Source organism: Lissotriton vulgaris, chromosome 2_1, assembly GCF_964263255.1.
Source record: "Lissotriton vulgaris chromosome 2_1, aLisVul1.2, whole genome shotgun sequence".
In the NCBI taxonomy this organism is placed as follows: Eukaryota; Metazoa; Chordata; class Amphibia; order Caudata; family Salamandridae; genus Lissotriton; species Lissotriton vulgaris.
The window spans coordinates 1661167825-1661181496 of record NC_141687.1 but is presented as its reverse complement, the minus strand read 5'-3'; the positions used below and the strand labels follow the sequence as shown (position 1 = coordinate 1661181496).

Here is a 13672-nt window from a genome sequence, read left to right as displayed (position 1 = left end):
TATCTATAATATGGTTTATCTACCGGGTAGGGACAACCGCATTGCTGATTGTTTGTCAAGACTTCCACCTCCTTTGGAAGAATGTGAAGATGATCCCTGGAGCGAATACTGTGTGGCTTTGATACACGATTGTGGTGAGCCTGCGATAAGTAAAACAGAGTGGTTAACTGAACAGGGGAAAGATTCTGCAGTGAAAAGTGTTTTAGAGTATATTTGTAAGGGCTGGCCCAAAGTGAGGAATATTCCTGGTTTGGATGCTTTTTGGCAAATCCGTACAGAGTTGTCATCTGAAAACGATATGTTGTTTAGAGGTGATAGGATCGTCCCACCTGTGTCTTTAAGGAAGAAAATTCTGCAATTGTGCCATGAGGGACATTTTGGGATTATGAGAACCAAGTCTATTGTCAAAGGTATGTTCTGGTGGCCTGGAGTTGACGGGGAGGTTGAGGAGTTTGTTAGAAAGTGTACAGTTTGCATGTCTGCTGACAAAACTCTTAGGACCTTTAAGCCCAAGATGAGTGATGGTTTAATTCCCGACTTTCCGTGGGACACCATCGCAGTGGATATTTTTGGACCTGTAGGAGATTCTAGAGAATATGGGTTGGTGGCAATTGACCTTTTTTCCAAGTGGCCCATTGTCAAAATTGTGGAAAGGGTTGACACTCAGACAGTACTAAAATTTTTGGACAAAATTTTCATGGTGGAAGGTTTACCGGCTTGTGTACTATCGGACAATGGTGTCCAATTCACGTCTAGACTAGCTAAAGAGTATTTCGACAGATGTGGTGTTAAACACAAAACCACCGCTTTATATAACCCTAGTGGCAACGGCACTGTCGAAAGGTTTAACAGAGTAATCAAGGGTATCATTCAAGCCTCTGTGCACAGTGGACTTGATTGGAAGGTACAGGTACAGAAAGCGGTTTGGTCATATAGAGTTACTGTACAGAACAGCACTGGTATGTCCCCGTTTACCATGATGAGAGGCAGAACGGCTAGATGTAAGTTTAATCCTGGATGGCTGGTTGATGGAAAAGTAGCATGTTGGTCTCCTGCAGATGTCAAGGACAAATTAATGTCCAGTCACGAGAAGAGCAGAGAATTTTATGACTCTCACCATAATACTAAAGATGTTTCTATCAAGGTTGGAGATTGGGTGAGGGTGAAAAAGCCTTTTAAGGTTCCCACGGGTATGAGCCGTTTCGAACCACCTTGTAAGATTGCTGAGGTTTTAAGGAATTCCGTAAGACTGGATGATGGTAGAGTATGGAATCTTAAAAATATTGCCTTTAACCCTGATCAAAATTGTGTAGAAGTACTTCCTGATTCATGTATCAACAATTTTGATTGGGTAGAAGATCATTTTGAAAATAGCCAAGTCCAGTCTCAACTGGGTAAGGATTTGACGGCCATTTCTGGTGAACTCAGGCAATCCTACCATCCCTTGTGTTTTGAGGGGGGAGTGGGTGAAGGTTGTAGTCATGAGCATGAAGTTCAAACTGATGTCAATGATTCTACAAGTTTGGACGCAAGTGCTACACAGAATAAGACCAATGTGTTACTTGATAAAAGAACAAGAGTTATGCCCAGATGGCTGAAAGACTATGCTTTGTAATATTGTACCTCCTGTTTCCATTTTTTTCCCTTGCTCCCTATCTTTCCTCTTTCTTTTGTTTGGCCTTCCCCGGTTTGCCTTTAATGTATGGGGGGGGGATGTGTTGTGTTCTTATTTCTTTAATGCTCGTGCATAGAATATGGAGTGTTGTATGATAAGTTCCATGTGGAACATTGATGTTACCGAGCTGGTTGGAGAAGGACGTCGCTTCCCTGGCTCTCACCTGTTATTATATTTATCTCAATAAATTCACCTTATTCAACATATCTTCTGGTCTGCTACCTTCACTTCAGTGCCGAATGTGTTACTTATATATTATATATTGAATAGCTGGATAAAGACCCCCAAATCTGAACTGTTGAACAGGACTTCTGGTTAAAGAGCCGCTCTACCGAAGCATCAAGTGCAGTGCTGCTGACAAGCACCAGAACCTCACCAGAAGTCATGCAGTATATCTGCTGTATGATGAGTAAGTATCGCATACGCAGTGCATTGCTTCAGTATATTCCTGTGACCAGGCACACGTCTCCTGTATGTCGCTCACACACCTTAGCGATCCATGTGTAATGCCACATAATGCATGTGAGCAGACAGCAGCCCTGGTCCCTACTTGTGCAAGTAAAGCCTATGTGAGCTCTGCGTACTACTGAGCACCTGCCCTGCGAACTAAAGAAATATTGTGCCTTAGAAAAGGGTTAGTGTCAGCATATAGCACTGTTTACATTTAAATAACCGTCTTAAACACTTAACATTGAAAAGAGAGGATATTTGTTTGAGTAAATGAAATCCGAGGGAAGCAGAGCCTGAAAGACAACCACAGGAGAAAGGGCCATGAGACTCTTTCCAGCGCCAACCTGTCCCCTTGATATAAAATAAGAGCGTTGGAGAAGGCGAGACATGCAGATAATAATGGGCTGCAGCAAAAAATCAGACCTGCATAACAAAAGTTACTGTGTATGAAAGAGGAGACTGTAAGCTTAAAATACCAGCATTTGCAATGCAATAGGTCTTGCATTTGCGAGATTTTAAGCTATTGGCATTGTGAATGACAATGCCTTTATATTTATCTGTTTTGATAACCTAAATAAAATGCATTGTCATTCACAATGCCAATAGCTCAAACTCTTGTAAATGTGAGAACTATTCAAAGAAGGGGCCATCATTGTCCCGGCTGCTCGGAAAGTGAAAGCCCGCATGGCCCGCTGAATGTTGCAGGTAAGCCTGTCTGCCTGCAGTAGAAAACTTATTAAAGAACATGGTGCTTATACTGAGTAACAATCAAAGTAAAAGGGCCAGTCCTCTTGGGAGGTTACAAATGAAGACCAGGCTGTACTAAGGAAGGACTAACCGGCCCATTAACGAATCAGAAGCCAGCATTCACGAAGGGCATTTACACAAGCCAATGACCAATATGGGCGGCGAGTGGGCTGGGCTTCAAGTCCATACTCTAATACTGCATGCCTTGCAGAGCAGCACATGCGCTGCCCAGGCTCTACCTAAAACGCTCTAGGAAGGAGCTGCAGGCCATGTGAGGGGGAAGAAATAGTACCTGAATCGCACCACGAGCAGCGGACAGGCACTGGTTCCTGCTTCACTGAAAGGGTTGGAACTGATGTTTGGTAATTACAAGCAAATTAAGGAGGCTACAAAGAAGTGGGACACTGCAGACAACTTGGTAAGCAATGGACAGGCTTCATTTTGTCAACAATAGTGTCTTGCAAGAGAGACGTGTGCGCTAGCGCATGCTCTCTCAGGTGTGACCCTTAAAAAAAACAACAACAAAAAACTTCTAATCCGATTTTACTCCTCAGTCATGTGAGATCTGATCAAGCACATACTATTGAGTACAGTGCCTCAGAGTAACAAAATAGATAATGTGAGCAGGTCCTTTCGAGCAACAGCAGAGCCCGGAATCTGGAATTAACTTCTCTAAATAGTCAGGCTTTTTTTTTTTTTTTTTTACCTGTCCTGGGTGGTTCTATTTTTGGTTTACGGTAAATCTGCTCTTTATAACTAAAAATGCACCCCAGCCATAGCCCAGCTTAACTAGTGTGTGACTTATAAATCAATGCAACTTTAACTTATTGTTAATCAGGTATTGTAGTGAGTTGGGGACGTGGAGTAAGAGTTAGTGGAAATAATAGGGTGCAGGGTTACTAGAAATGGTCTGAGGATAGGGCTTTTTATGCTGCATAATTTCACTTTGTGGTGCAAAACATTTTGTAAAACTTGAAAGCAAATGTATTTTGGCAGAATCTCTATGGTGTACTACATTCTCTCTCTATCCAAAGGTAATTGTGGTAGCTGTTGATACTTGTTCATTCCAGCCCTCTGCTGCAGTACCTGCAAAGCTATCCCAGCAATTACTTTTTAGTACCTGGGTTTGGGTTCATTGCTACGCAAACAAATGGACGGAATGCTGAATACATCATACATTCCCCCTGTTGCAAAGTCATCCTTTGCCCTGGGCACCCCCCTCCCCCCCCCCCCCCCCCCCCCCAACTTCTTGCTGACTGGAACTGGGCTCTGTTTAACCCCTTCGATGCTTGTGACCAGGTCAACTCGTCATGGATTTTACCTGCCCTGTGCTTATGACGAGTTGACCTTGTCACAAACTCTGGGATTTTGAAAATTGCAGCACACAGCGGGAATATAGCATAGCAATGATGTGGTTAACCAGTGCCAGTGCCAAGCTAAAAGGAACACATTAGGATACAGTTAAGACACCCAACATACACTAGGGTACACTTTAGTGGGGTACCCCTGTAATTGGCATGACCTACCCCATAACCCCTTAGTATGTAATAGGCAGGGGATTGAAACTACCTAGAAGTCTCCAGTATCCTGGGGCCTGGCAGGTTAGAGGCCAGCAGATTTTTTGCACCAGCATGTGTGCAGTGCTGAAGCCTGAGGCCAGTTTAAAAGCATCCCTGGTGGCCAGGACCGCTTTTAAACCATAAATTGTGCCCAAACTCTACTTTGGGGGTGGGGGCCCTTAAAAATGAAAAAACAACCATGTTCTTGCATATTAGGGACCCCCGGGGTCACCCCTAGGTATCCCAGGGGTGGGGGGACAGTTATCTATAAGGAGCACCCTTATAAAATGAGTTTTTATATGCCTGGGTTAAGTGAAATTTTACATTTCACTCCCCACATTGTATTAAGAGCTGCTCAAATTTGACTTTGATGCTAGAAGTATTGGTTCAGGATCTGCAATATTTCTGCAGATTCAGAACCCCTGAAGTCTCCCCTAGTTGCACAGGGGTGGGGGTCCTGTAGAAATTAGGGAAATACTTGTTAAATATGGTTTTATAAGCCCTGGTTCTTGAAGTGGCCCGGTTTATATTCCCCATTGCAAACCCCATGGCTCATAGGTTAACATGGTAGGAAGTAATTGCTTAATAAATATTGATAGAGGACTAGCCAGACCATTCAAAGACTTCCCAGAATGGTAGCAGTAAATCCAACAATATTATATGGTTGAATTTCTCCTAAAATGTACATACAATAAGTTATAAGACTTACAAGAAAGTCCAAATTCAGCCTTTCAGTGGTCTGCCCTGATTGGTCAGAGTTAAGTGGATTAGCCAGGTTGCTGGTAGGGCAGTGTGCTGTTCTATAGGAATCCCAGGCCAGGAGGTGGCGCCGTAAACTATGCTGTTCAAAGGCAGAGGGGAGGCCTGGGTTTCAGTCCACTATGACAGTCTTGACCCAGAGTCAGGGCTAGGCTTAAGGAAGGTATGTGCAGATGGTAGGGGGGTGTGTTTAGCCAGCTCTTACCTCCTTGCTGGAAAATCAGCCATGATGGATTTGGAAGAATGATGCACTCTGGGACAAACTAATGCCACAATCCACAGGATGTGGTCATAACTATGAGGAGTTGCCCTGCTCTCATTGGTCAGCAGTGACCTGGTCCTTGACCCAGAGAATTTTGAATAAGTATCTGGGAGGGGCAGAGCCCTTCAGATCTGCTGCTTGAAACTGAATGAAGCAAGAAGTGCCCTGCTGATGATTTTGGCTGTGCAAGGAACTCTTAAGGCCTGACCTCTGGAGACTGCACCAAGTGAAACTGCAGCCCTGTGGATTACCTTGCTGCCAAAGGACTCAAGAGTGGAACTCCCAGCAAGCTACAGGTTAACAGAGCTCACTTGGACAGCCCCACAAAGAATTCAAAGCCTGAAGTACCAGTGGATTTGTAAGGGTTTTGTTCAAGTGGATTGCGGAATTGAAGTTCCACACTTTCAAGGACCCTCTTGGAGATTCCAGAACCTTGGATTGTGTGTTGGATACTTTGGGACCTGCAAGCAGAACGCCAGGAAGGTGTTCTAACTGGACCCCGCTTGCTGAAGAAGGCAGCCCACTACAGTGGTGAGAATTCTTCATAACCATTTATAAAGGTGTCCCCGACAGAGAAAATGAAGTGACTTAAGGGGCACTGTTGGTTTCAAAGCACTAGAAATTGAATAATCTTTAAAAATTCATATCTCTGGTTCCCTACAGTGGATTGTGTTCGTTTTGGTGTCATTTAAAATATGGCAATGTTACCTATTTTTATAAATTGGTGTTGGATTTTTATTTTGTGTTGTGTCTTAATTATTTACTGAAAATGTGTTTTTAAATGCTTTACATACCTGTCTTTGAAGTTAAGCCTGTCTGCTCGCAGCCACGTTACCAAGGGTTGAGCAAAGAATACTTTTCTAAAACCTATGCTGAGTACTATCATGTGAGTGGCCTTATTGCCAGTGGCAGACTTGCATTTGCCCCTACCAATAACCCACTTTCCAACACACCCCCAGTCAAGAGATCCCCCAGTCAAGAGATCTGGGTTAAATCCATCGTTCTTTTGCTCACCATGCCACCCCAGTTTAGACCCAGCCACATGCAAATCAGTCTTGACCCTGTACCTCATGGGAACAGTCCAGACCGAACTCCTAAGCTAGGTCCTCCCTGGACCAGAAACCAGCATCATGGGACCGGTTCAGGCGTGAATGCGATGGTCTGTAAGTCTTTCTTCAGTCAGGTTCCGCTGTTGCTTTTTCAACAAGAATTGTTGAGTCTGTATTTTCAGTGGCTTTTAGGTTTCCATCACAAGCTGCATGTTTGCGGTCTCCTCTTCCTAATACTTGTCCAGTTGAGCAATAGATTTAACTGGGATTTCTTTAAAAACACTTGTGTTTTTGAGTTGTTTTTTTTTTTTAAAGCTTGATTATAAGAGGATGCTAAGTTGGGATTCTTCGGTGTGCCAGAGTGGTTCGTTGATGACTGGAAGTGAACAAAGGGAGTTGATGTGCACTGCTGGGAGAAGAGGCTTACTTAGCTAACAGTTGGCAGCCGGTTGGACTACGGAAACACCCTCTACGCCGGAACCACAGCCAAGCTACAAAAAAAGACTACAACAAATCCAGAACGCCTCCGCCCGACTCATCCTGGACATCCCTCGATGCAGCCACATCTCCAGCCACCTGAGGAACCTGCACTGGCTCCCGTCAACAAGAGGATCACGTTCAGACTCCTCACCCACGCACACAAGTCTCTCCACAACCTGGGCCCCAAGTACCTCAATGACCGCCTGACCTTCCACACACCCACCCGCCAGCTACGATCCGCTAGCCTCGTCGCCGTACCACGCATCAGAAGAGCCACCGCCGGAGGCAGATCCTTCTCCTACCTGGCGGCCAAGACATGGAACTCCCTCCCCATCCACCTTCGGCTGACCCAGGACCACTTCGCCTTCAGGAGACCACTCAAGACCTGGCTGTTCGAGCAGTAGCGGTCCCCTTCTCCCAAGCGCCTTGAGACCCTTCCGGGTGAGTAGCGCGCTATACAAGTGTTTTGATTTATTGATTGAGTTGAAGATGAACCACCAGGTGTAAAGCAAGTCCCATGAACTAGTTTAGGATCTGGAGAAGTCTTACTAGAAGACTGAAGCTGTATTGCCCTGCAGAGGAGAGGTGCTACCCGACGGCACACTCAAAGCAAGGCCCTGCTGACTGAATTCAGCTTCAAGTAGTGCCAGTGACAGTGCCTACCATGGAGTGGAAAGTTCTTTGTACCCTAGCAGCCGGGGCGTAGCTTCAGGGGCGTGTTTGGGGTGTTGACACCAGCCCCTAAATATATTTTCTAATAAATGGTTGGGTACGTGTGTTCTCAGTCGGGTATGGTGATGGGTCTGTCGAATTTCACCCGAGATCTTTACATATACACAAACAAAAGCGCGTGCACACTTTCCCTCTCGCTGTTTTGAAAGTTTTTAAAAATGTTGGCTTTCTCTTACTTGGTAACCCTACCGATCTACATTCCTCTCCCTTTCCGCAGTTCCTTAAGCCCCTCGCATGCGCCCTCCTTACTGTATAATATAATTTAAAATTAAATGCTAGCGTGATTTTTGGAAAATCTGAAGATTATCATTCCCAGGTGATGGGCGCAGCATAGGGTTGAGCGTAAAAGATGAAAATCCGGCCATTTGTTAAATGTATTTATTTTTATGGCTTATCCAGATAACAGGGCTGTTGTGGGAGGGGGTAAGCACAGAGAGGGGAGGTTGCCCCAAGTGCTGCAGTTGCCAGGGCTCTTTCTCCTTCAACTTGATGTTATGGATATTTTATTATAAGTAAGACAGCTGTTTTCTTACATGAGACAACTTGTATGTGGTTATTAGTCGCTATCCCTGAAGAGCATGTTTTTTTTTTTTTTAACCTTTAAAACAGGTGCTACTTTAACTTCCCTAAACTGGATGTATTAGGGGGGAGGGTGATCGGTGTTAGGGTCACTGATCTGATATTGAAGTCTGCTTGATGATGGGGGTTTGGTCTCTTCAGATGCCTAGTGTGATTTAGTGGGGACGTTAAAGGCAAGATTCTTATGTGGCTAAGAGGGGTCGTGTATAGCTTTCTGCTTTAAGATTAGTTGTTGTGGCTGGCAGCGGCCACTTGAAGCAATCCTTCCTCATCCTCGCTTGTAATCAAAATAATGCATGCATGTGCGCATAATTAGAGGGTCTCAGAGTCAGTAATTGTCGTCCATTGATCTTTTGAACTGTCAATCTCACTAAATCATACAATATGGGGCAGTGAGTCACCGTACTTGAGCAAATCGGCTCGTATTCTCTTAACCATTTTGTCTCCTCACGTCATCTGCCTCAAGTGTGCTTCACTGCCAGTGCTGCAGGGACAATATAGTTTTCTTCAATTTTTTAATATTTTTGGGGGTTTAAACGATCTTTACGGGTTACAATAAGTACCTTTTTTATCTGTGCCAATGAGTATCATGTTGTCCTCTGCAAATTAAAACTAGAAAGGGGTTATCTTTTCCGAGTACCGTGTCTGCTAGGAAGCACCCGTGGTGTTATGCTAAACTCCTATGCAGATCTTGCTTTATTTTTAAATTAACGTGTTTATTGCCAGCTTATAGTTAACATTTGTTTCTGGTAGTGTATGATTGCAATAAAAAAATGACATGGCACAAGCTTCCCCTCTGCCAGTGCTTTCTTTTTATATGTATATATTTTGGATGTTTTCTGACGGGCTCAACATCGAAGTCCACAAAACCAGTTATATCCCATGCAGTTACCTCCTAATGCTTTTTTAGGTCTCGCCCACAGTCCCAATATGTACACTGTTTTTTTTACTCAGGGGCGCCGTAGTATTATGGGTCTTATATCGTCCACAAAAAGCACCGGCCAAGCACAAGTTGAGACCTGTTGGTTGGCTTTGCTTGTTTTATGTAGCTCTTCTGCCTGGAGCTGTGATAGCCGACGTTGCCAGGGCACAGATCAGTGGCAGTGGGCGGCTGACTGTCCTGCGAAGCATGTTGTGACTGTAGGTGTCACGGGTCACGGAGAGGCAGCATACACCGCTAGACTGTCACCTGCCTTGGCTTCTCGAGCGGTCCTGTCTGCGCGTTAATGTAGCCATTTTCATACCCCCTTGCGAAACCAACCTACTGTTCTTGGTCCGCCTGGTTCCTTGATGCTGGATGTTTAGAGAGCGATATGTCTTTTGTTTTTGGCAGTTGGCAGTTCTGCTGACTAGAAAAATTGTTTTTTTTGTGTTCCAGAGTTCATTTGTATGCTTTTCTTAAATTTTTTTTAAACTTGATTAACCCCTTCACTAATTAGACTTTTTCTTCCTTACGTGTACCCGAGTTTTGAACTCCTTCTCAGTGATGGTGTCCTGTGAAGTCTTTGTGTGGCTCTACCTCATTAAAACCAATGAATGCTTTGGAGCACGGCTGCACATTTAGGGCCGAGGTTTATTGTTCATCTCCTCCCCGCCCCCTCCCCTTGAGGGTTTGAATGCGCATTGTTTGTGTTGAGGAAGGTCACGTGAGCACTCTCTGCAACAGCCCACCCCCCAAAAGGCACGTGCTCATCTCCCAGCTGGCTGCTGCTTTGACACAGGCCGACACAAAGAATTTGAGATGGCATGTTTGACCTCCGACCTTGCTTATCCATCCCAGTCCTCTTCTGTTCTTAATTTCAGCTTCTATACCCCTGCACACCAACTGTTTGAAAACCACGTAGGGTATACTTATACTGGGTTAGAATTTGGCACGCCAGTAATGGGTTTGTGGTCTGCGGAATCTTTTTAGGGGTGGAAATAGGGGAAGAGGGTGTTATGCCAGGCACCCTTTTGAGGCCTTATTGCCTCCTTGTGCGTTCATGTATTTAATTCTGGGTAATATCGGTTGATACAAGTTGGGTTTTCAGTTTAAGCCTGAATGTTAATCTTGAGGTAGACGAGGCTGTTGGACACAAGTATGTAACTTGTTAATTCTTTAAAATGCGCATTCTGTTGCGAAGGAACAGGGATGGGGAGCAGGAAATGGAAATGGAAATGTATATGTTGCTTGAATCTATTGGTCAATGTAATGTTACGTATGCCTGTACTGTGGGATAATTTGCACAACGGTAAATGATCTGTCATTTTTTCAATAAAAATATATATTTTTTAAAAATCCGCATTCTGTCCAAAGGAACATTTCTCTGCCTATGTAAATGGCTGTTCTGCACCTTTCCCATGATTCTACCATATACACCTATCTAGGCATGTCATTATCTAACTAAACTAGATCATCTTTATGCGTGTTGATCATTCCTGTGTTGTGTATTTTCTTTGCTCTGCAGTGCTAGCCATATACATTCTGTTTTTTGTTTTTGAGCTATCCTTGAATATGTTAGTCTTTAAATGAGCATGCATGCGCTGTTTTGTTTGTGTAGAATAGATCATGGCCACTGCTGTCACATTTTTTTTTTCTTCTCACGATTCTTTACTCTCGCTATAATTCAGATGCTCAGTAAGCGCACTGATGCGCCTAGCACTGGGTGTAGTCGTGCTGTAACTACTGCAGTGGCAGCATTATGTTATGATGGCACATATTAGAACTCCTTAAATGTGATTTTAGTGCTGGTCTTTGCAGACTCGAAACTGTCTCCTGTACTCCCCAAGTGTTTTTTTATTACATTTCTTGTGATTCATTACCTTACTTTTCATTGTTTCTGCCTCTCGGGGCAGTTGATTGACTTGCCTCCGTGGTTAGGGTTTCCAGGCAGACATTTTTAGGTCTCGCGACCTATCAATGCGCGCATTGAGCGGAGCGAGAATTCAAGTGCTCAATCCTCGTCAAACCAAGGGCTTCTTGCGCTGCGGTTTTCATTAAGTTCATGTGAATCACGTGACCAAACAAGCACCCGCATTCACGGCCGCACAGCACATCAAAGGGCTTCTCCCAGCGTGCGCTGTGCGGCTTCTCCTCCCCTAATTATTCATGGCCGGCCGTACTTTGTTTCCCGGCCGCTCTGCATTATCAGGTACGTTTTTGTTTCACTTTGTCTCCTAATTATTCATGGCCGGCCTCAGGCCGGCCGTACTTTCAGTTTCCCGGCCGCTCTGCATTATCAGGTACGTGTTTCACTTTGTCTCCGTGCGTGCGTCTCCCTCGTGGTTTTCCCCCACCACTCCTTACAGTCCCCGATTCGTCTTTCCTTTGCCATTTACTGTCTCCTCTCCCTTCCCATTCGCCGCCATTCCATGTGTCTCCTTTTCACTTCACTGTCTGACACAGCCTTCCTCGCGCCGTCCTGTGCCTTCACTTTCTGCCTCTCTTACTCTCCCTACTTTATTATGTCTCGCCCCACCCCATCCCTCGCTCTCTTTCATTCACCATCTGTCCCCCTACTCCTCCCTCCTCCTTTCACTCAGTCATTCTATTCTTACCCCTCCTTCATTCACCACTACCTCACCCTTCTGTTATTTTCTTTCCTACTCTCGCCTCTATCAGTTCTCTTCTTTTCCAGACTTTTCCCTCTTTGCTATCTCACCCCTCGCTACTCTCCTGTCCTCTCCTCCATTCTCTTCATCCGTTCTTCCTCCAATGTCCCCTCTCACTGCTAGTAGGTGCTATTGCATCTGTGTTTGTGCCTTACCTGGCCGCTCCTTCCCCGTCTCTGAGAATTTAGTTTTTAAAATTCTATGTTATTTCACATCAGCTTTTTTTCTTGTGTAGCCTTTAACTTTCAAATTACAACAGACCCTTCTTGGCAATATAAAGTAAAGTTGCAACTAAAGAGCGGGCATATCTATCCTCTCCTCTTTTAAATAGCCCAGCGTTTTAATGCATATTCTGTAGACATTTAAGTTTACTTGTTTCACATTACCATGATTTGGTATCACTTTTTGGCAAAGCAGTTCATTAAAACTCCTTTTCACAATACTACGATTTGTTATTACTTTTGGGCAATGTTAGTTACAATATCGTTTCACTAGCGCAAAATCGCTACCACATTTGGGTTTGTATTTTTTACACACATTGTACGTCTCGTTTCCGGATAATTTTTTCTGCCACTTACATTTTTTCGGTGTCATCACTTTATCTCAAATTCACGGGATTATTTTAGTTGCACAATCGACTACTGGAAACACCATGATATACTTTCTTCTTCTTTAGCTTCTTTCACTTGGATCTTTGAACTTATGGAAAGACCCGCCTTGAAAGAATGTGAGCATGTGACTCTGAGGAGTTCTGTGTTCGCCTGCACGTCTGTGACTCCCTGTCACTTGAATAGGCGCTTAGCTGCACCTAAGTGGGGTGTGTGTGTGCGCGTGCTGCTGGTTGGAGGAGCCGAGGCTGAGTCCTGCTGATAACTGGTGCTTTCGAGTTGAAGCTAGCATTCTGCAGTCATGTTCCGGAGGATACTGCAGTTGGGGAGTGAGCTCACCTTTCTGAGCCCCCTTCACCTCCAAACTCTCCACCAGCTAGGGGCACCCATCTGTAAGTGATAAGAGAGTCCATGATATATGCAACACGTTCAGACTGATGGCTTTTTAGCAGCAATAGGTTGCATTATGGGACTTGTAGTGTTGATTTCAATATTATTATACTTGGTTTAAAATCGCAAGGGGCTAAATGATTGCTAATAATGAATATCCCTTGCTTATACAGAAGTTGTACGCTTCCTTTGACTAGATGGGCATGGTTTTTAACTTTTGCAACTAGCTTCATAACTAATATCCCTTGACTATACAGAAGTTGTACGCTTCCTATGACTAGGAAAGTTGGAGCTATTGGTTTTGTAAATGACAAAGCCCTTTATGTTTTTAAAATGAAAACAAAAAAAAAGGCATTGTTATTTGCAATTGTAATAGCTCCAACTTTCCTACTGCGAGACCTATTGGCAACACCAGTGCTTGTTTAATGTTCCTAATGTCTGTATGCAGTCAGTATATATTTCAATTTCCATTTCTCCAAGCTCCGTTTTACCTGATTTTTGCCCCCTCTGTTTTCCTGTTTTGACCTGCAAGGCAGTTGCTGTTTCCAGTCAGTGAAAACTTTGTGTCTGATATTGTGTGTTTTCTGCGTTCCTGTTCGCAGTGGGTATTGTGCAGTGCAAGTGGCCTTTGGAGTTTACCATCTTGCATCTTGTTGCACATACACCTGGAGTATAGCACTACTGCTTTCGGGCTGGTTCGATGTTCAGGGACGGCTCCAGTCTTCCTTGTTTGGGTGGGACTGTGGGAATTCTAGGGTGTTACCTATTAGATTGATGAGAACCTAGTAGTA

The 13672-nt window shown here is 44.3% G+C and overlaps 1 protein-coding gene across 2 annotated transcripts in view; it reads left to right on the top strand.

Annotated features, from left to right (window-relative positions):
• Nucleotides 1–13672, top strand: part of SESN2 (sestrin 2) — a 57577-nt gene that overhangs the window by 23674 nt on the left and 20231 nt on the right. Inside the window, exon 2 of one of the 2 annotated variants that reach the window (XM_086957591.1) lies at nucleotides 1946–2084. The exons of the other annotated variant lie outside the window; for it this stretch is intronic. The gene's annotated coding sequence lies outside the window, so the exon portion shown is untranslated. The remainder of the gene's footprint in view (nucleotides 1–1945; nucleotides 2085–13672) is intronic. 2 annotated transcript variants of the gene reach the window in all.